This window comes from Podarcis bocagei, assembly GCF_964188305.1.
Source record: "Podarcis bocagei genome assembly, chromosome: 6".
NCBI lineage: Eukaryota > Metazoa > Chordata > Lepidosauria > Squamata > Lacertidae > Podarcis > Podarcis bocagei.
The window spans coordinates 41311135-41332784 of NC_138130.1; the positions used below are offsets into that span (position 1 = coordinate 41311135).

The 21650-nt window shown below is 42.4% G+C and overlaps 1 protein-coding gene and 1 long non-coding RNA gene across 3 annotated transcripts in view; one reads left to right on the forward strand and one right to left on the reverse strand.

Annotated features, from left to right (window-relative positions):
* NHS (NHS actin remodeling regulator) overlaps positions 1-21650 on the forward strand; it is a 236614-nt gene that overhangs the window by 41904 nt on the left and 173060 nt on the right. The window lies entirely within an intron of this gene.
* Positions 15144-20268, reverse strand: LOC308589768. Its single transcript, XR_014009476.1, has 3 exons — positions 20034-20268; positions 19179-19306; positions 15144-15427 (listed from the first exon to the last, which is right to left on the reverse strand). It is a non-coding gene; the product is annotated as an uncharacterized lncRNA (long non-coding RNA).

Below are 21650 nucleotides of genomic sequence, written 5' to 3' on the forward strand. Positions count from 1 at the left end.
GGACTAGGCAGCGCACCACAAAACAGCCAAGTCTACAAATGGCATGAAATCATTTAGGATGGTGAAATCCCAGGCACTTTGTGAAGAGTTCAAACGGATCTCTCCAGACTGGGAGACAAGGAGGATTCTGTGTCAGCAGTGTGATTCATTTTGAGTCCTAACAACAACAACAACAACAACAACAACAACAACAACAACAACAACAACAACAACAACAGCTTTATTTTGTATATGCACTTGAAGTAGTTTAAATTGACTGTGGGACATATTATGTATTATGATGATCATACATTTCAAAAAGTATGCTTAAGCTAGCCACTTTTACTTAGAAAGGAAAGTGATTCAAATTGGGAGCCCATGCCAATTGCCTGCTGGCTGCTCATTGTTTCTGAAGGTACCATTAGCATTAACCAGCTCTGCTGGGGGCTGTTTGGGCAAAAAAGTGTTGTGGGTCCTGATTCAGATTGACAGCACATTCTGGATTGGGGTCCCACATAGTTGCTTCTCTTTCAAAATGTAAGTAGATAGCTCAAGCACAATCCCCCCCCCAAAGAATAATGTTATGTGTAGTTTGTAACATCTGACCACTCTGGAAAGAGACCTAGTAGTTTGTGGATGAAAGGCTATTGGAGGTGTCCTCCTTCGCAATGGGAGTAATGGGGTATAACGCAATGTGACTGCTCGGAATGCTTTTGACAAAATTCTAGTCTCATTGGAGCCATGGCTACCTTTGTTGCCCTACTTGCAACCAATATTTCACCCCTTTTGGGGCAGCATTCCATTATTAAGGATACATGGTAGGACATTTAGAACATAACGAAATTGACTGCTAAAGTAGTTGATTTATGAAGGGAAATTACTGAGTGCTTATTAGCTAGGTGCTTTATTATCAACAATAAGGCTCTGCAATTACTGCTGTTTCTTTTATTAAAAATCATGATGGGCCTGTTTTATTTATGGAACATCAAGAATGTGTTAGATTCCTGTGAAATAAAGCTTCACAGCAGGCCGACAAGGGAGGCAATTATTTTTGCATGTCTCTTGCAGATGAGTAAACAGCACAAGTGACTTCTCCGTGGTGACACAATAAGTTGTAGGCAGAATGGTGATTTGTATGTAGGACTATTAACTCCTTGACCTGTGCTCTAAATTGTATGACAACAATACCATTTGCCCGAACAAAGCTCTGTTGAAATCCATGAACATTTCTCTCTGATTGAGGACGTCAATACTTGTCAACCGGGTCACCAGTAACAAGTCGGTCATTTATTTAGCCCATACAAGATGTGCATTGTTGACTCCAGATGAAATCAAGAAAATGCAGAAAGCTCTTTTCCTCTTGAGATCTCTTGGTATTGTTTCCTTTCTGTGCTGTGGCTATCCCATCCACACCATAGTATTTGGCATTGTATTGTCCAGGTCTATTAATAATGGACTGCTGTTCTATAGGTGGAACAGTTTTCTCATTGAATTCCAAGAGGGGAGGGGGAATAGCTGTATTTTGGAGCAGGAGCAAAATGATGGAATGATGTGGCACCTCAAAGACTAAGTGAGTCCCTCTGGAATGTGCTTTCGCAAGCAGTGGCATCTGCTTGCAAGTGAACAGTGGAAAAATGAGAAGGAATGATGAATTTACTTTGCTGAAATGCTTTCAGAAGTCTGGGCACTGCTCTGAACCTGCTCAAAGAGGAAATGTTTTAGCTCGGGATGACTCACTGCCAACTCCATAGAGATGCAAACGCCAGTATTCTTCCATATTTTTGAGGATGTGATCAAACACAGTGGTTTCGCAACCAATGTCCAGTCAATCCTGTGACTGTCAGTTGAGAGGATCAAAGTATGATCTATGACCAGGCATGATGGAATTTGTAGTCCAACCAGGACCTAAACCTAAATTTCCAAAACTGTTATTCTGACATGTGAGAGGTGCTGAGATTGCAGTCATGGAAAGGAAGTAAGAGGCAACAGAGTACAGCTAATTCCATTCAAATATTACAGTGGTTCAGTCACATAATTCTATGTGTATCTTTGTGGCTTATTTTAAAAATTAATTTGCTTATGGGGCTTGAAATTAGAAGTGTGGTAAGCATATAGTAAACTACCAGAAGACCTTAATTTCACATCTGGTGGAAAGTTAGTTAAGACCCACAGATCTCACAGAGTTGCATAGTATAGAAGATGATTACTTTGACTCTGGGCCACCAAATTCAACACACAGCTAGCTGCTCTCAAGAATATACCAGGTAGCAGTCACACCCTGCCTGTGCTCAAATTTTACTTTTCCCACCCATGATGACTTTTTTAAAAAATACATTTTTATAAAAAATGTCATCCTTCCTCTAAAGAAGGAACAACCATGCATGGGAGGTTAAGATGAGAGAGGTTGTCCCAAGACCACCTAATGAGCTTTATAGCTGAATAGGGACTTTACCAGGGGCAAGAGCCACTGTGGTGTAGTGGTTAGAGTGTTGGGCTTGGACCTGGGAGTCCAGGATTCAAATCCCCACTTGGCCATGAAGCTCACTGGGTGACCTTGGACCAGTCGCTGCCTCTTAGCCTAACCTACCTCATAGGGTTGCTGTGGCAATTAAAGGAGTGGGGAGACCCATGTATGCCACATTGAGCCCGTTAGAGAAAAAATATGGGATATAAATGAATGAATGAATGCACCTTGCCCCCCTGGTCCTCATCTGGCACTCTTGGTTTGGTATTGTGGCAGAGTTGCTAGACATTTCAGGAGAATATTAGTCCCACTTCTCTTGATTTTTAAAATTCAACGTAATCTCTGGTTCCGTGGGGTAGTAAAATGCATCACATTTGCTTTCACAGTAGCTACTGAAGTCATGGAGGGGGAATATGACCTCTTAATAAATTTTTGAAGTCTGATCCTCCAAGTTCTTTGTTGAAGCGAGCTTTGTAGACATGAATGGAACGTGTGCCAGAAAAGCCATGTGAGGTTACGCATCCTGGCTCCCCCTCCCCCCGCTCCCACACATTTCATGTTTTCAAAGAATCCAAGGGGGGGGGAGGGCAGCCAACACTCAACACTTCCTGCTACATGTGGCACCAGCTCAGAAAATTATAGCAGTACGGATGGAATGTGCAAGATAAGGATTTACGGAATTACTATAATTCACTTATCAACCTGATTTTTCAACAAGCTGTGCGTGCAATTAGCATGATTATACATATAGATTGAATAACTGTATGTGCAAATAGGAAACTCTGCTAATTTGCAAGCACAATTAGCCAGTTTGGGTGTGCAATCACAGTAATTGTGGGGGCCTAAATAGTTTTGTTTGTGTTTTTTTAAAAAAACAAAAAGCCCCCCAAATTTGTCTTAAGTTTATAATGGTTCGTGCCCTCAGAGAGACACCACTAATTAAATATGAAAAGCAGCACCAAGCAAGCAAGCAAGCAAGCAAGCAAGGAAGAGAAGTTCACTGGCAAAACATATCCTTGCACGCAGAAAGCCCCAACTTCAAGCCTCAACAGCCTCAGTTAAAATGCATGCAGCAGCTGCAAAGGACAAATGCCTCTGACTGTCAGAAGCTACTACTAGTTGGAGTGGCAGGGTTGGTCAGCGTCCCCTCAACTCCAGCCAGCATGGCCAATGGTCAGAAATGACAGCAGTTGTGGTCCAACATGGAGGATACCATGTTGTGTACTGTGCACTAGGGGCCCCCACGTGCCACCAGTCTGGCTTGGTATACCTGCCCTAACATTGGTTTATCTCTCTCTCACATGTCATGCGAGTCCTCTCATTTTTCCATTGAGCGTACTATAGTTTAACATCACCCTTCCCCGTCCTTTGGTCTAAATCGCTTCTGCAAAAAAGAGATCCCAGTATTGCTTCCCAATGTCTCTGCTCTCCCCAAAGCTGCATCCGTTTCCAGTGGCTTCCAGCACTTTTGATGAATGGTGTGTTGGCCAGACTTGTTTTCTTCAAGTGGGTGTATTGAAACTTGACTCTCTAATAGTGTTGGTGGTCTGTCAGTTCTTTATCTGAGTGGAACACAAACCAGCTGTTTGTTGCAATTAGTGGCCATCTATTCTAAAACATCCAGCTTTGGTTTCTGTCTAAGAAGCCTCTCCTTTTCACAGCGTCGTTTTCCTTTTCCTCTTTAATTAGCTATCCTTTCGTTCTGCAGCTTGTCATTTAGCCAGTTTTTGGTGGGAGACAGGGAGGAAAGATTTATAATTGACCAGGCAGGTTTGTCAGGTATTTGGTATGTTTTATATAATGAATGTGGGTTATGGAATTTACCCTTTTATTGTGCTTTTAATACTTTGGTGGAAGCCGCCCAGTCAGATGGGTGGCATATAAATAACAATAAATTATTCTTATTCTTATTACCTAAGATTGTGTAAGGTGTTATGGTTTTTTATTTACTCATATTTATATCTTTCTCTTGCATGACATTTACCATGCACAAATATTTATCGGGGTACACCATGCCAGGATGCAATAACCTGCTTGTCTTTGGCCTAGGATCTGATATGCAGAGACGTTTCAAGGAACTGGTATGTGTCTGTCTATATCATGTTAAATTGGAAGGGGGACTCTTATTCAGCCCAAGGGTATAATGTCACATTTCAAGGACAGTTTTCAGCTTAGCAAAAGCACTGGAGATGAGCTTGAAGTAAGGCTGGTGAGGAATGTGTCTGGGTAGAACCTGAAAGTCTGGATAAAGAGGTAGTATCCCCCCACCCTGATACTTGAGGTTGCCCATCCCTACATTTAATATTTAGTAGGACATGAGGATGGGAAGCCTGTAACCCTCCAGATGTTGGTGGACTACAACTTCCATCATCCCCTTGACCATTGGCCATGCGGGATGGAGCAGATGGGGAACTGGAGTCTATCTTCATGTCAGCTGCATTTCTGTGGTTTGATCCTGTGACAACCACATATGAATGATGTTGCTGTGTGGACAGGGCAGATTGTATGGTGTTTTTCCTGCATAATTGGCAACCTCCTTCTTGGTGGGATACCAATTACACATGAACAGCCCATGCAATCTGCTTGACTCTCATAATTGTATTATAAACACAGTCAGTAGCAAGACATACAAGATTGCATCTCTCCAAAGCAATGGCAACTTGGCTGCAAGTAAAGGGACCTGATCCCGTTTGTTTCAACAGAGCTAATTGAGCAGCTGTAACATAGTGGCTAAAGAGCTTGAGCTGCAAGCTGGAATTTCCAAATTTCAAACCTCACTTCAGCCATGCAAGCTGCTGTGTTTTAGCCTTGATCTCCCACCCCATATGAAACATGGAGATAATACTATGAACCACCTCAAAAGAATTGCTGCAATAATGTATATGAAGCACTTACAGATCTGTATAGTTGTTAATTAGTATTCATTCATTTAAACCATACACACTTAGCTTTTTTTTTTTGGTAAATAAATATCTTTAAAGTGGATTGCAATTTATGCTCCATAGGTTATTGTGCTGTAGCATAGCAATATATTAGCAAGACTATGAGGCAACAGTGATATAAATCCAATAGTTTTGTCTTTGTGCTGTTGTTTTTATTAAAACACCCATATTCTTGCTTTGTGCCATGACAAATGCTTCTGTGTATGTATAATCACAAGGTGTTTTCACAACCTCATTTGAAGGGCTACAAAGAGAGAGCCATTTCCTGATGTTGAATAGGTCACATTTTCTCAGAGGAAAAAAAGGGGCCTCATGGCTGCCTCGTTGGCAAACCCTTCTGAGACATCCTTCTCTTGGACAGCTGGTTCTTTTCACCTTGCAATTATAAACATTTTGATAATAGGTTTCCAGTTCCCATTTTAAATAATTATCCATGCTTGTTGAAGCAGAGGCCTCAAATAGGAAGATCGTAACTTTTGATCCACAGCCTACTGAAAGAGCCACACTGGGGTAGGTGGGTGGGATGAAGTAGCAATGCTACTCTAGAGCAAGACAAATAAAATATTTATTTGATCTCTCAGGTTAAGAGAATAAAAACCATTGTGTTAACAGCACACACAGACACACACACACACACACACACACACAGGAAAAACCTGACCATCAAAAAACAGAGCTCCTAATTTCACATTTTGCTAGGTTAAAACCTTTGCCTATTAAGGAAGAAGATAAAACCATTTTTTTTGTTGGGCATTTTATTTGATAATATGGAATTTATATGTTGATATGGGTCTCAAAATGTTGCAGGGAAATGTAACCTGCTTAATTTTTGCCAGTCCTATGAAATAGAACAGGAGCCCTGCAAGGAACAGATAGGCAGCCATAGCTGCCATAGGATTGCAAGATTAAATCTTACTTACATGGGCAGAGCTTCACTTGCATTCTTCAGTCAAGCTAACAAAGATGAGCTATAGAATGAGTGCTCTTGTTTACTGTCTCTTGAATAAGATTTTAGGATGGATGGATGGAGGAAGAACACATGTAAAGTACTGCAGTTTAGTTAGTGAGGTCTGTCATATGAACTCAGGAAGGCTGGAGAACCATTATTTGTGGTGCAGAGGATTCATTTGTAGAACTCTTAAATAGCAGGGCTGGAAGATACCCGAGAGGTAGTGAGTGTACAAATGAATGTAATGAGGGAGACATGCTGGGATCGTCCCAGTTACAGTGTGCAGCACGCACATGCCACACATGGTGGAAGGAAGGAAGGCGGACCAATGTCAAAGATGTCTCTAGGTTATGGACTCAGTTTAGTACAAAACATGCCTCCACCTTAAGCTAGGAAGCTATGTCATGGGATACAGTGGCATTTATCTAAGTATGCAGTCATTCAGTAGCAATATGGGGATTAATATGTTGACCCTAACTATCTCTGTGGTGGCCAGCATTCCACTGCAATAACAATGATAAACTTTCAGAGCAACCCAGCTGTGTGTGTGTGTGTGTAGAAGCCATGGTGAAACAACAGCCACTGTCTCTAGAGTCTTGCTGGCCATCTGTGGCCGGGGTGGGGCATGGGATGGTAGCTCCAGACTGGTGTAGTTTCCAGGCCTCTTTGGTGGGGGAGGGGGACATGGCAGGAGAATGTGGGGACTTGGGATCCATTGGATTCACAGCTGTCCCAGACATGCCCCAACACCCCATTTTGATCTGCTTCTGGCAGGATATCTACACACTTGGACCATTCCAGCGTGCATCCAGTGGTGTAAGTGCTGCTTTATATGGTTTAGTTGGCTGAATGCCAACCGCAGGGTTACAGCTTTAATGCAACTTGAAGAAATGGTGCCTGAACTTTCTTGTTTTCCTTTTCACACCCCATCCTTTTCTCTCTCCAGACATGCCTACTGTGTTGTTAAGCCTGGAGGCAGGGCCTGTGTTTTTATTTAATCTTTGGTGGACAGATGTACTTTACTCCCTTTTATCTTGAGTGACTGACAATGAGTTCTGTAGGGAATTGAGGTACGGCAAAACCTTTCAAAATATGCTCTGAACAAAGGTAAAGGTGCGATGGAAAAAAACGGCACACCCATCACTGGACATGGTGATGCAATTGCATCACCTTCACCTCTGTCTGTCACCCCCTTCCCCAAATGTTTCCAGTCCGAGTCTGAAGTGGAAGTTAACATATGAACCTTATCAGAGTGGGATAAATAGTACATTGATCCGAGTAGTGTCTGCTACTGCCTGGCTATGGTTTTGCAAACCTTTAGACAGGGTTTTTTTAAGCCTTCCTGCCTGTGTAAGGAACAGATGTGGTTGTATTTCACCTCCCACCAACCCCTGACAATTGCCCTTGCTGGCAGAGCTTGATGGGAATCCCCTGGGCATTTGGACCACAGATGCTCTTCTGCTTTACATAGATGCCAGTGATTGAACCAGGACTCTTCTACATGCAAAGGATATGTTTTGTCACTGGGCTGCGGCTTCTTCACTCATGGCCATGGGGGAATAGCATAGGCATGAGATGATATTGGGAGTAGCTTTCTTATTGCTTCACGACAAAGGTGATTCCTTCTTCTAAGGATCAGAATTTGTCAGATTCCCATGGCCCATGGCAGCTATGCTTTTATGTTCAGGAGCACACCCTTCATCCACAAATTACCCCTTTCTGCCAGAATCCTCCCACTGTATCCCAGGCACTTTCTTCTGAGACCTTTTCTTGACCCCCTTTCTAGCTTTTGAAGCGTCTTTCACTAGCACCATTCTTTCTTTCTGCCTTTGAGAATGCTGCTGTTCCTAGCTCAAAAACTTGAGATGCAGGAGGTTCTGAAATATTGAATAGAGGACACCAAGGTCATATGGCCAAATGTGGCAGAACCAGCATGGGTTTCCCAAAAGGTGGTTCTTCATCCTTTCCATTACCCATTTTTTACTTCTCTTGGCTTGCTGGACGACAGCAGCAGTTGCTCCTTGGAAATTGGTATGGTTACCCACTTCACTGTTAGCGTTCACTGGCATTATTGAGCTGCATCCTCCATTCCCCCCCCCCATCAGCTTTTGTTATGTGTTCAAGCATTCAGCCAACCCTTTAGTTGACTTTAAATTTTACAGTAAGGAAGAGCCAAGAGCACACAGTTCGTAGTTCAAGACAGACCATTCTCTTGTTCAAATCTAATTTCGGTTAGTTGGTGGGTGGACAAAACCTTTTCTTTACTATTGCTACATTTGAGTTCTAGGGACCCTTCCTGGTTTGCAATGCACTTTTCATCCTAAACAAAGTTACAAAAAATTTGAGCAGTTATTGGTCAAATCAGTTAGTAGAGTATATGCTCCTTGCCAGCATAAGCAAAAAAACATTTTTATAGTATATTTCCTGAATGACTAAAAGTTCTTCACCTTCAACCACTGCATATTTTAGCAATCGTTTGTAGCATGCTCGTAAGACAGGCTGGTAATACCTTCCCCATATTACACGTGGGAGATTGAAAGACATGTTTTATGTCTGTTTATTTACATTCATATCCTGCCTTTCTTCCATCATGCATCCCCAGGTGGTGGACACGTGGTTCCCAGGTGGTCAGCTTTTCCAAGCAATGGCTGTACTCAGACCTGCTTTGCTTCAGCAAGGTTCTGGCCTCATTACCTGCGGAGTTCACAGACGAAGTGAAAATCGTAGCTAATATTCTTAATCACTTGATAGGAGCTGAACATTTGCTCACGTTTTTGCAGAGAGAGGCCACACAAAAAACCCCACCTCTGCTCCCGCTAAGGGCTTTATTTAATGTTTTGCTCACGCAAGGGTATTCCCTACTCACTCTTCCCTAGGGCAGCTCTTTTCACTCCTGAAAGCCTCCCCTGAGTTCTGGAGACAGAAATATTTTGTTCTGCTTGCAGGATTTGTGACTCGTAGGGTTTGGGACTGTTGAGGGAGGGTGGAAGGTACAGGGGCATAAAGGCTATGAAGGGATACTATTAATTTTTTTTATTATTTTTTTTGCACAGCAGCTTTTGCCAGGTAAAGCCTGAATTACTTCATTGGGTTAGTTTGGTTATGCACCACTAAATTACATGCTCAAGAGGAAAAGAAACTAGCCTGGCGTGCTGTCCTCTACTATAAAACTAAATGTGAAATAATGTCTGGTTGGAGTCTCCATTGTTGAAAAGTCTGTACTTGTTCTGTTATGAGATATTAAGGAAGAGGGATGAGGATCGCTAAGCACTGGCTGTGCTAGAGAACGCTTTCTTCATTTTGTTGCACTTCAGCATTTTCAATCAATGACTTAACTTGGGGCAAGGTTCCAGGGAGAACAGAAACTCCTTGTTGCAATAGCTCCACTAGCTACCGGTCCATTTCCAAGCACAATTCATTGTGCTGGTTATGTCTCACAAAGCTCTGTACAACTTGGGTCCAGGCTTCCTGAAGGACAATATCTTGCTATAGGAGCCTGTCCAGGCTTTGAGAACTTCCATTGAAGGTCTTTTTCTTGGCGCCACCAGCTTCACAGGAACATTTACTGAGGACAGGCCTTTGACCACTAATGGGTGGTTGTTGCAAGGTCTTCTTAGGGTGGCTGATGGGCTCCACCCCCTCCTCCTGTGTTCATGAATGGTTTTTGCTAGGATTATGTATTTATTTGTGTGTTGTTTTTTTTTAAAAAAATCATGTTGATTGTGTGTTTTAAGCTGTATTTGTTCTAATTCATGTTGTGAGCCGCCTAAGATCCTATATGGGGAAAAAGGTGGGATATGAATAAAATAGATAAGGTTGAGAGCAAACTCCTGCTACATTATAGCGCTCTTTGCTGGAGAGAAACTGCACGGTAAACCTCCCCAATTCCTTATGAACTGATGTTGATCTTTGGAGGCCCGGTTTCTTATTCCTAGCCTTTTGATGTACCAACAGTGCCTACAAAAGTCAGGGCCTTCTCAGTGGTGGGGCTTGGTTAATGGAGCCAGGAGGCCTTTCTTGGGAGGTAATCCTCTCATAATGCAGTTCAGATGGCTATTTAGTTACTATCCTGCTGTTTGAAAGGCCATTCGGGACAGAGGGCAACTAGTTGTCTTCATGCTCTTAAGGAGGTCTGTTGCTTTATGTGATTACATTGCTTTCTTGGGCTTGTATATATTATGCTTTTGCATTGATGTTAAGTTGCCTAGCAGATCCTTTGGGATGGAAAGGTGAGAGGTGAAAAATGTTAAGTAAAATGGATAAACTAAATGAGTGCTATTCATACACAACTCTCACTGTACCTCCTTGCATTGCTCATAAGCAACCCCTCGCTGACTTGGGTTTGTCAGCCAGAAGGCAACAGCATGGGGGACAGGGATCTTACTCTGAATTTCTCCCAAACTGCATGCAGGGGTGTCTGAGACCCACTTCACCTTGGCTTTAACCTCTGTCAATGTTTCCTGTGATCTCCCAATGCCATAAGGCATTAAAACAAGTCCCAGCATGTTGAAGAATTGTAACAGCACACTTCTTACGAGTGTTTTGGTACATGTTAATTATAAAATCCTGCAGCAGATTTTATTCTCTGCCAACAGCTCTGCTTTTTCATTTTAAAACGTCATTCTTGTCTGCAGAGATCAGTGTCTGCCTTCCTTTTTTCTTTCAGGCCTCGGAATTGACTGTCAAAGAGAGATATAATACATGCTATGCTCTGATCAGAGACACCTTCTTTGTGTGTTTCTTTAAAATAACTTTATTTCCTTTATATTACAAGGAAATCAATTCTGAGTAAATATTTGAATAATCTTAGGGAAGGAGTAGCCTTGCTGTCTTCATCCTGCATCAAAATAGTAGATTATGTGACTTAAAGTCCCCTGACCAACATGTGGAGGAAAGGGAACTGCAGTTTATGCTGGGCAGACAAGGAGTGTGCAGTCTAGTGGAGACCAAAGCAATTTACCAAGCCAGTTTCAAGGAGGCAAGTCGTATGCTTCGCTGAAGAGTGTGTGAAATATCCACTAGAAATCATACATTTATTTGCAGCCACGAAGCATGCCTTCATATCTTGAAAAGTCGTACATTTATGGTCACACAAAAAAGCATCGTTCTTAAAATGCTAACATGAAGTTTGGAGGACCAGTGCTCTAGCAGTATGAATGTCATGGACTAGGGATGGGGAATGTGTGGCTGCAACTCCCGTATGTCCCAGCCAGCATGGTCAATAGTTAAGGATGACAGGAGGGCCCAGGTTCCCCATGCCTGGTGTGGACTATGCTAAGCTAGATGGACCAATGGGTAAGGAAGCTTTATGTGTAATGCTGGTTGGAAGTCTCTAATATTGGCACATGTTCAGCTGATACCAACAAACTGCATACACTGTGAGCAAACCGGTAAAACTAAACAGAGGAAATTTGGTGAGCACCAAGTTAAGTCATGGCCAAGATCCACTTCTGCATGGGCCATGTTCATTTGTGAAGAGCTGGAGAATAAAGTGATGAGTTGTCTGTGTGAAATAGACATTAATTGCCAGAAAGAGCAAGAGAACAAGAGAGTGCTTTCATATTGTCACCCACAATCAGTGGACCATGTTTGTACATACAGTTCGTTCAAGTCATTGGCTACTGGCTAATTAAGTAATCTGAGGTCAAACATGCATGCATGGACTTCTGTGCAAAATCAGCAGGTTTCAAGGTTTTAACTAATGTACTTGGGTTTTGTTGATTTTAATAGGGCTTAAAACTCAGCCTTATGCATGTTTACTCAGAAATAAGAACCAGCGAGTTCAGGAGGACTTAGCCTTTGAGTATTTAGGGTTGCCACCTTCGTTCTGCTTTGTTTGTTTTGCCGGATTGCATGTAATATGTAAAGCTGGAGCTCAGATTTCAAGTTGCTTTTATTTCCTTGACGCAAGAAGGGGGGAGGGAATTGAATCCTCCTGTTTTATAAACACAACAGCAAGTTCTCAATGTTTGCCAGAAGGGAGCGATTTTTATCCTTGTTCTCTTAGATGTAACTTTGGATGGAGAATTTACTGTAAGTGAACCCAAGCTCTGGGAGATGATAGGAAGCTGGTCAGGAAAGTTTCACTGTTTTTCCTTCCTGACTTGGCATATTTTAATACTGGTCCAAAAAGAGTAATCTCTTGATCTCACTGGTGATTAATAGAAAGACTCTGAATGAACCTGATCAACCACCTTCCTCAGTCAAAGCCCAACTGTGGCATTCTTGTTGTTTAGATCCCTACAGATGTAGGCTTATTGAAAATCTCATTACTTTTTACACTCCCCACACACTTAATGGTGGTGTAGTTTCCTGTGATTGAAGCCACATTTTTATATGTGTCAAAATCAGTTCAGCAGTTAGAAAGAAAATCATAATATAGATTGGATCATATTTCCTAAGTGGATGTCACCAGCTAATTCCTTTGTTATACCATTTAGCTACACAGGATTAAGAGTGTGTTTACCATTAAGCGGTTACATATGGGTCTTATTAGTTCGCACACTCTGGCATGACTTTTGACAAATATCTTGTCAAACAGGTTAACGTTTCAAAATGACTCTCAACCACTGAACTTCAAGGACCCTTAAAAAAACCAAAAACCTAACACTTTGTCATGAGGAGTGCTGAGGAATACTGTACTATTTTAGATTTGAAAGGCTTTAGCTTTTTTTTAAAAAAAATCCTCTAAACGTTTCTATGCTTTCTTTAATGGTGGTGAGGACAGGGGTGCAAGACAGAGAAAGATAATGACTTAATTGATGAAAAGAATCCAGCATTATCTTGTTCTATCTTCCTTCTCTAGAAAGCCTAATTCAGTCTCTCTCTCTCTTTCCCTCCATCCTTCTTCGCCTCCTTCATCTGGAGTGGACTCTTTTTTTCCTTTTTAGCATTTTAATTAGAGAAAAGCTTTCAAGAGCCTCTGTGCGTAGTTCTTTGATCTTGGCTCTGTATGCTGCCTTGTGGTGTTTCTTTCGCCTGCTTGGGTGCCTGTTTTTGGACACATTATGCAAGTGCCTTGGTCCAAATTACATGTCGGGAATGGCGCAGCATGTTTCTTTATCCATCTCCTCTCCACTTCCTACTGCTTATTTTTATTTAGTGTCAGGATGGGACAGCTGTATACAGAATCAAAGCCCTGTGGTCTTGGGTGGAGGAGGCACGGCGGTGGCTGCCAAACGTGTGGTGAGAATGGGACAGGAGAGCTAGATGGCAGCAGAGATGTAAGAAATGTGGGTCAGGAATGACTATATAGGAAAGTGTCAATACTCTGCTGGGAAACTGAGGATGAACAGGAGTCATATTATATAATTCCCACCCCCTACCCCAGTATTCTGGAACTCCTTCCTGGAAAACTTATGTATATTGAATTACTGTATTGCAAAGTGAGCCTGCGTACTAGTTTTTGTACCAAAAGCACAAATCTTTTTGCTATAAGCTACCCTAGCTTTTGACACCTGAAATGTATGAGACATGGCTATGCTAAGCAAGTGGTGTCTTCTTCATACAACAGGACTTCCCCTTCCTTTCCTCTTCACAGCCCACACCATGTCAGCTCCAGGGGGTCCTCCAGACCTTTGAGGGAGATCTTGGACAGTGAGCAGTGAGGTGGTGTTGGGTGTAGCCCACCCTATTCTTCTGTCCGTTGTTTTAACTGATTTTACTACTGTGTTTTTATTTTGTTTTAGCCCATCCTGGGACCTCATGGTGAAGGGTAGGTATGAAAACCAATAAATAATAATAGTAATAGTAATTATCTGTCCGACTTGTGTTGACAACAGCATTGCTGTATTTAATTTAAAGGAATAAGATGATGATTGGTATGCATGGCCAAGGATTCTGTTCCTCTCCAATCCCCCCCCCCCCCCGTGATTCTAGTTGTAAGATTGGCATTTGATCAGGAGTGCATTACCAGTTTGGATAGTGGAGATAATTTTAATGGCTCTGGCAGGTGGCAAAGTACCCACTCTTCGTTAAGCAGATGCCTCTCAATATATAGTCTCTCCAAGAAGGAGAAAACCGTTTGGTAATCTGGGCTGAGATTCTCCCCATCCTTCCTCTCTACTGTAGAATGTGGTAGGAGCAATAGTACTATTGTCCTTTTATGTTGGATGGAGCTACTTTGCATCAGTTTCAGGGACAAAGATTGGGTAGAGGTAATACAGGATAGCTTGGAGAGAGCACAGTCAGAATTGGAAGCCAAAACACTGGTGACAGTCAAGAAGACAAATAAGAGTTTTGTTGAAACAGGGTCGGACGGAGGCGACAGGACAAAGTGAGTTAGAACAAAGGGAGAGACAGGACAAGAAGAAAGAATAAATTCAAGGAGAACTGGAACTCCTGTGCAGAGAAGCAGGAGTCCAAGGTGGGAAGGTTCAACATAGCAACCAAGCTGGAGAGTGCTGCTCTGTTGACCAGGCAAGGGTCAAAGGGCCTATGTTATAAGACACATCTTTATACTTGGATTAGCAATCCACAGAAGCCTCATATACACCAATCTGTGATGCCAGGAGTGAGAGTCTGTGGTGGACCCAGAGAGATACCTGGCTCCTAAATGTGCAGTCTGAGAGGGCTCCTCGTGCCAGCTATACCATTCATTGGTTGGTTCTTATAAGAAGTAATATTCCATCCCCTGCACTGCTCCCAATGGAGCAATCTTTGCTTTGCAGGGGTTTTGTTTTCCCCTGGGTATGAGAAATGGTAATCAAATGTTGATCAAATGAAAAAAGAAGGAAAGGAAAGAAAGTAGAGAATGGAGGATGAATATTGAGTTTGATTGCCGAACCTGAGCAATGAATCTCTGGAGCCCTTATTAAGCGTGCCATTTAATAAAGGAGAAAGGCAATAAAAATAAAAACTTCCTCTTTTCCAGTCTGTAAACATTTCCTGGAAAAACTACTCTGTGGTTTTGAGAAGGATTCCAGAATCTTGCAATCCCTGTTCTCTTCATTTCACCCATGACTCACTGGATCGTAGGAAAGTCCCCTCTTGTTTCCAAGAAGAATTGTCACTAAATCAAGCAGGGATTTAATGGAAGCCATACCTTTTCCTTGGTTAGATGATCCTCTTGGAATCATAGCTGGATTTGGGCTGCTGAAGATTTTATAGGAAAAAATAAATGGTTTCTTGGCTGAAGTGAGGGACAAAGTTCAGCGGCATTAATGCAGAAATTGAAACCGTTTATATTACTTACTCCACCAAAAACATGTAAACCTGTCTCCCCACCCCCACCCCAAATGATCATTAATATATTACTTATTAGGTTTTAACTTCATGACATAGCAAACTTAGAAAACCTATCCAAATAGCATGCAGGAAATCATTTACAAGATGAACCTGACACTATTTTAAACAGTTTGTTCCAGTAGCGTATTATGAAACCACATCCTATCCCATTTATTGCTATTACAGCTACATAATAAAGTATTGTGGTTATGCAATTAGCAGGGATTGCACACAGATGAAACATTTCTCAGCCAGCCACATCCCCAGCACATTGTGCTGTTATTGACTTGGGAACCGTACACTATGCAAATCCCTGTGCTGTTTATGCATGTGGGCTCTGCTTCCCATCACTCTCTGCAAAGATAGCTATAACAAGCCTGCACTATTCCCTCATGAGGAAAGCCAGTAGCACCATTTGCTCATGTTGCCAACTCATGCAGCCATGTAGAAAAAGCTGCAAAGAACCATAGAACCATAGAATTTCAGAGTTGGAAAGAACCCTGAGGATTTTCTAGGATGAGATAATCCTCAGGGTCCCTTCCAACTTTGAAAGCAGCTGTCCCATACAGGGACTGAACCTGCAACCTTGGCATTATCAGCACCATGCTTACCCAATTGAGCTATCCAGGCAGGTCTGGGTCTGGTCAATGCTTGGATGGGAAGCTACTTGGGGATGTTACCTATAGTTCTTTGGGCTCAATGGAAGCAAAGCTGGAGATAGATAAATAAAAAGCAAGGACAAAAATCTTTGACTGCCCATGTAGTACAGTGGTACCTCGGGTTGAGAACTTAATTCGTTCTGGAGGTCTGTTCTTAACCTGAAACTGTTCTTAACCTGAAGCACCACTTTAGCTAGTGGGGCCTCCAGCTGCCGCCGCGCCGCTGCTGCACAATTTCTGTTCTCATCCTGAAGCAAAGTTCTTAACCTGAGGTAATATTTCTGGGTTAGCGGAGTCTGTAACCTGAAGCATATGTAACCTGAAGCATACCACTGTATTTGTGTTTGATAGGATGGTTTCAACAACTGGTATGTACAGAATCTGCACCTTACAAACTAGTTTCTTATCACCAGAATGGTTGTATATCTTTTTAGGTTTCCCAGAGAGACCACATTGACCTCACAAGTGGGGCGAGCATCACAGCTGAGGGTCTAGACAGCAGCCTGGTATCGTTTCTAAGTAGAGGTTTGCCTTCAAATGCTGCCCTGCATTGTGATATTTCTTTTCAACCTGTGGAAGAGGCTTGGGAGGTGCAGAAAAGTTCTTAGAGCCATAAAAGAGTTCCTTATCACAAATCTTATCGGGATGCTTCCTGTTCATGTTAGGATTAGTTGTTTCTCAGTTTTGACAGTGTATTTGACCTTGGGCTCTGAGCCAGTTTAGCTCAGATTACGGTGGTGTTTGCTCAGTTCCTTTTCTTTGAGGATATGATTCAACTTTCATTGCATTGAATAGGAAAACCTCCATTGGCTTAGGCAGGGACAGCAATCCCACTCCAACCTGTGATTTGCTCATATGCATGACAGGTGCACTGGAGACCAAAGAAAGGCAACATCCCCATGTAAAATCAGGGGGAGGCTGAACCCCTATTAATCTCTCTTGCAAACAATAGTAAAGAGGAAATAGTTCAACATGGACCGCAAGGAACTGAAGGCGGATGAAGAATTCTGTGTCTTTGTTATCTCATCATTGTTCTCCCTCTGGGAACTACTGAATCATTGATTTATGTAACAAATTACTGGGTACTTAACCTTTACAGTTGGAGTTGCCATTATTATCAGTGCTGTTGGATTATTCCAGGGGCTGCCTTTGGGTGGGAGCAGGCAAAGGAGGATCTCTCATGAATCAGTTTGCCCAGGGTTGTATTCTAAACATGCACACAGCGATTGAGCTGTGCCTTGCTGACCCAGGCAGCTATGAATAGAAATGGTGTGTAGGTGTGTGTGTGTGTGTGTGTAGGTAGGTAGGTAGGATGGGACTCTTCTTCAACAAGAAGTTGGAGTCCCATCCCATGCAACTGCCTATTGCCTATCCCTTGTCACCAGTCCTGAAGAACAAGGTATTCATATTAATTAGAAGAGGTTCATTGCCTCAGAATGAATACTGTGGGCAGAGGTGGGACTAAACAAACACAATTGTATTGTACTGCCTTCTCATTGGCTCCCAAATTTTTGTTACAGATTTTTGGGGAAGTGGAAAATATGACAAGAGAGCCATATCCAGTGTTGCCATACTTTCTCTCCTTCCCCTCCCATCTTATTCTGACACACAGTTCGAATGGCAGCTTGCTTCATGCACAAGTGCTTTGCATAAGCAGAAACACCATGTACTGTATCTATAACATCTGGACTTTGCTCTTTAAAACAGTTTCTGAAGTTTGTTCCAAGTACCAGAACTGCACTACTAGAGAAAGTTAAGATGCAAAAGCAAACACTGAAAATTGGTGAGGCATTCTGAAAGAGGCCAAATACGGCATTGTTACTGGTTGGCTGGTAAAGTATTCTGACTCAAGCAGTCTTAATTTCATAACTGCTACCGTGGCTCCCCCCACCCCACCCTCAACATTCATACCTCCCTCCCTCCCTTTCGGTGGTTGTGGCTTTTCATTTTTAAGAAGGATGATATATTACAAATCAATTTGTCTGATCAAATACCGGTATATAGCTTTGACAATCAGCACTGTGTGAAGTCAGTAGTCTAATCTTATCTGGCGACATCTACTCAGCCTTCCCTCTTTTAGATTAAATGGTTCAGTTGATCTAATATAATAATAATATATAATCTGTCATTCCAAAAATATTTAAATTCATCTTCATCTCGAGTGGATTTATTTATTTATTTGAAATAAATACTAGAAGCATTCTGTTGGGAAGTATCTGAAGTGCAATCGTTGGGAGCAAAACCATCTACATATGAATATGGATCTGCTAAATTCTTTATTTTTGCACTGTTCAGAATATTCCAGTTTAAGCTTCTGCCATAATGTAGACTGGAAAGAGCTTGTTTAATAATGCTAATAAAAAAATTCCAATACGGTATTGTCTGAAGTATCTAGAGTGAGCAATTCCACTTAGGTTAATCCATGAGATGCGCTTCTCTCTCATGAGACTGTCTTCTCTCTTGGAAGACTTAAGGACACATCACTCGCCAGCTTCAGCATGCTTGCAGCAGCTGGAAGAGACTAAATACTAATGTGGATTCTAGCAAGTCATCACCTTTCTAGCTGCCAGCGATAAGGCCCTATAAGCGTTGTATTTCAGAACAAAATTATTCAGACATATGAGAAGGTTTGTCTGGATAATTGTTGCTGTACTGGTGCCAAAGAACAGAAAATGAACATATCCATAACAGGGCTTGTATATGTGCATGCATGTGTATGTGTGCTACACAGAAGTTAATGTTTTAGGACCCCTTCACACTGGTTGTGTTCACACCAGCAGTACCTGCTTTTCCCATTAAGGAAGCCTAGACACTCTTATAACAAATATTCCTGTAGCTGAGACATTTCCTCATGTGAGCGTGACTGGTGTAGGGCCCTCTCCACATCTGCTTCAGGCAGAAAGAATCGTTGCATCCTCTCAAGGAAGTCCAAGTAACTTTGCCCAATATGATATTCTTACCTGGGAGAAAGTGGGGAATGCCTTCTTTTACATAAAGCATAATAAGGCAACCCTCAAGAAGTGCCTGTTACAGCCCAGCAAGATGAGAGGCAGATGATATGGGCTGAGATGGCCCTGGTGGTCATGTTCTGGAGCAGGGAGATGAAGTGATTTGTTTAGGAGCTTCTCCCAAGGGCAGCATCTTGGCTACCACTTGTGGACTCATTAGTCAGACTTGGTAATCATACAAGGCTTTATTCCAGATTTCACTACAGTGTCCAAATATATATCAGGTTAGTCATAGCAGAGCTCTAAGGTACATGGCTAGGCTAAGACATGGTCCAACACCTGGCATGCCCCCCAGGTTGGCCTTTGGAAGAGTGGGGCGGGCACATCCATTCATGCAGTCATTTCCCTAAGCCTTGGGATCAGGCAAGCAAGTGGGCACTCCTACAGGTAGGCAGTCTGCTGGGTCTGCTAGCTGTGGCTGCTTCCTGGGTGATGTGGGTGGGCCTACACAACCAACTTACTGTCCATTCTACACTCAGGGCCTTTCCCAGGAGCAGGAAAAACTTCATTGACAGGTGGCAGTGGCTGAGGCAAGTCAGGTTGCTGCTCTACCATGGCAGCCAGGGGATCCACTGTCAGAGAGGTAGACCTCTCCCCTGACAACCTGCTTGCCCCTTCCTCAGCATCTAGATCACTAGGCCACAAGGCCCCTCCCCTTTCTTCCTATTCTTCCTCCTGCTTGGACCAGCCCTGCCAAGATGTCTCCATGGGGCTCAGGACAGACAAATCGATCAGACTAAAGAACCAAGCACAGAGCTGCAGTAAAAAAAAACCCTTCAGCCAGACCCTATTGGCTCCTCAACTCACCTGATCTAGTTAAGCTGATGAGCTGCCTTCTGTGGGCATTACATGGATGGGTCTGCAGCACCGCAGACGTCAGGGCAGTCGTTCTCTCAGCCTGAGAGTTGTCCCAGTGGCACAGGGGGTAAAAGTGTCCTGAGCTTTGCTGCCAGAATCCCTGGCTCAAGTGTACTGGTGCGTTAAAGCATCTCACCCTTTGTTTGCTTTTGTTCATGTGAATTCAGCTGGAGGCAGAACATTTTTCATCCATTGTTAATAAATACCTAGTGCCCAGGGATGGGTGTATTACACATGAATTCCCCATCTGATAATGCAGAGGTCCCCCAGCACTATAAATGTTTTCCCTCCCCACCTTATATTTCTGGTTCTTACTGTACCTTTTGATTGGAAACATACATAATATTTTATCCTTTTTTTTTCTTAGTTTCTGCCAAACCTTTCCACTTTGTGGTCTCTGAGTTGAAGATTTTTGTGAATCAAATCTACCAAATGAAACACACTGATTAGTGAGCTGGTGGGTTTAAATATGACTTGGTTTGTTCCTGTTTATTTTAGCTATCTTTTTATTGTTTTAGCTATTATCTTGCTGCTGAAAAAATTTTAAATGGCACAAAAGTGATTATTGGCTTTGGTGGCTGACATTAGCTGCAGAATTCATTGTCATAATAATCAAAGTTTTTTTTAAAAAAGAATGTTTCAAGGTCTCACTACTGTGATAATATTATATAAAACATTTAAGAAATGGCTAGCAATATTTCCAAAGAGAGGGATCTCAGTAGGATTTCCATGAATTAGGGGGTTGAGTCCTCAAGTGACAGTAACTCAAAGAATATGAATCCATTGCTTGACTCTTCTTGAATAGACTCACCAGCACCAGAGCTCTCACCTGGAGCTCAGGAGGTATCTCTGCCTTTAGACTAAATTTTTTTTTAAAAAAATGGCCTTGGTCTCCTCTGAGAATCAGGCCTCAGTATTTAGACTCAAGAGCAGAGTTTCCCAAACTTGGGTCTCCAGCTGTTTTGGAACTACAATTGCCATCATCACTGACCACTGGTCCTGCTAGCTAGGCATGATGGAGGTTGTAGTCCAACAACAGGTAGAGGCCCAAGTTTGAGAAACCCTGTTCTAGACTAAACTATAAAACCTTGGCAGTTACTGCAGGCTAGTGCTGCAGCAACTTTTTCTTTCTGCCTCAACTGCAGGATTTCTGGTCATATTCTTACACTTTAGCCACTGAACTCTGAACCAGCAGCTCTGGGGTCTGGAATTTGCAGCACCATCAAACTGGCTGTGGAACCATAGTTCTGCATCTCTATCTCCCTGTCTCTTGGGCCATCGCCTCCTCTCAGTAGCAGAGATTATGATGGATCAAGAAATAGGGCTTTGGTTGCCATGACTAGAAGAAGCAAAATAAGTTATAAGTAAGCCCAGATATGGATGGACCTGAAGAACTGCATAATTTATTCTAGCTGTAGAATCAATTTTACTTGGGTTTTGAGTTTGGAACAGATTTGTTTGGTTTTTTAAAACTCAAAAGATTTGTGGGAAACACTTCATTTAAACACTTTATACTGGGGAGGGTGGATGATGGAAACCTTTTAATTCATGCTACAATGGATACCT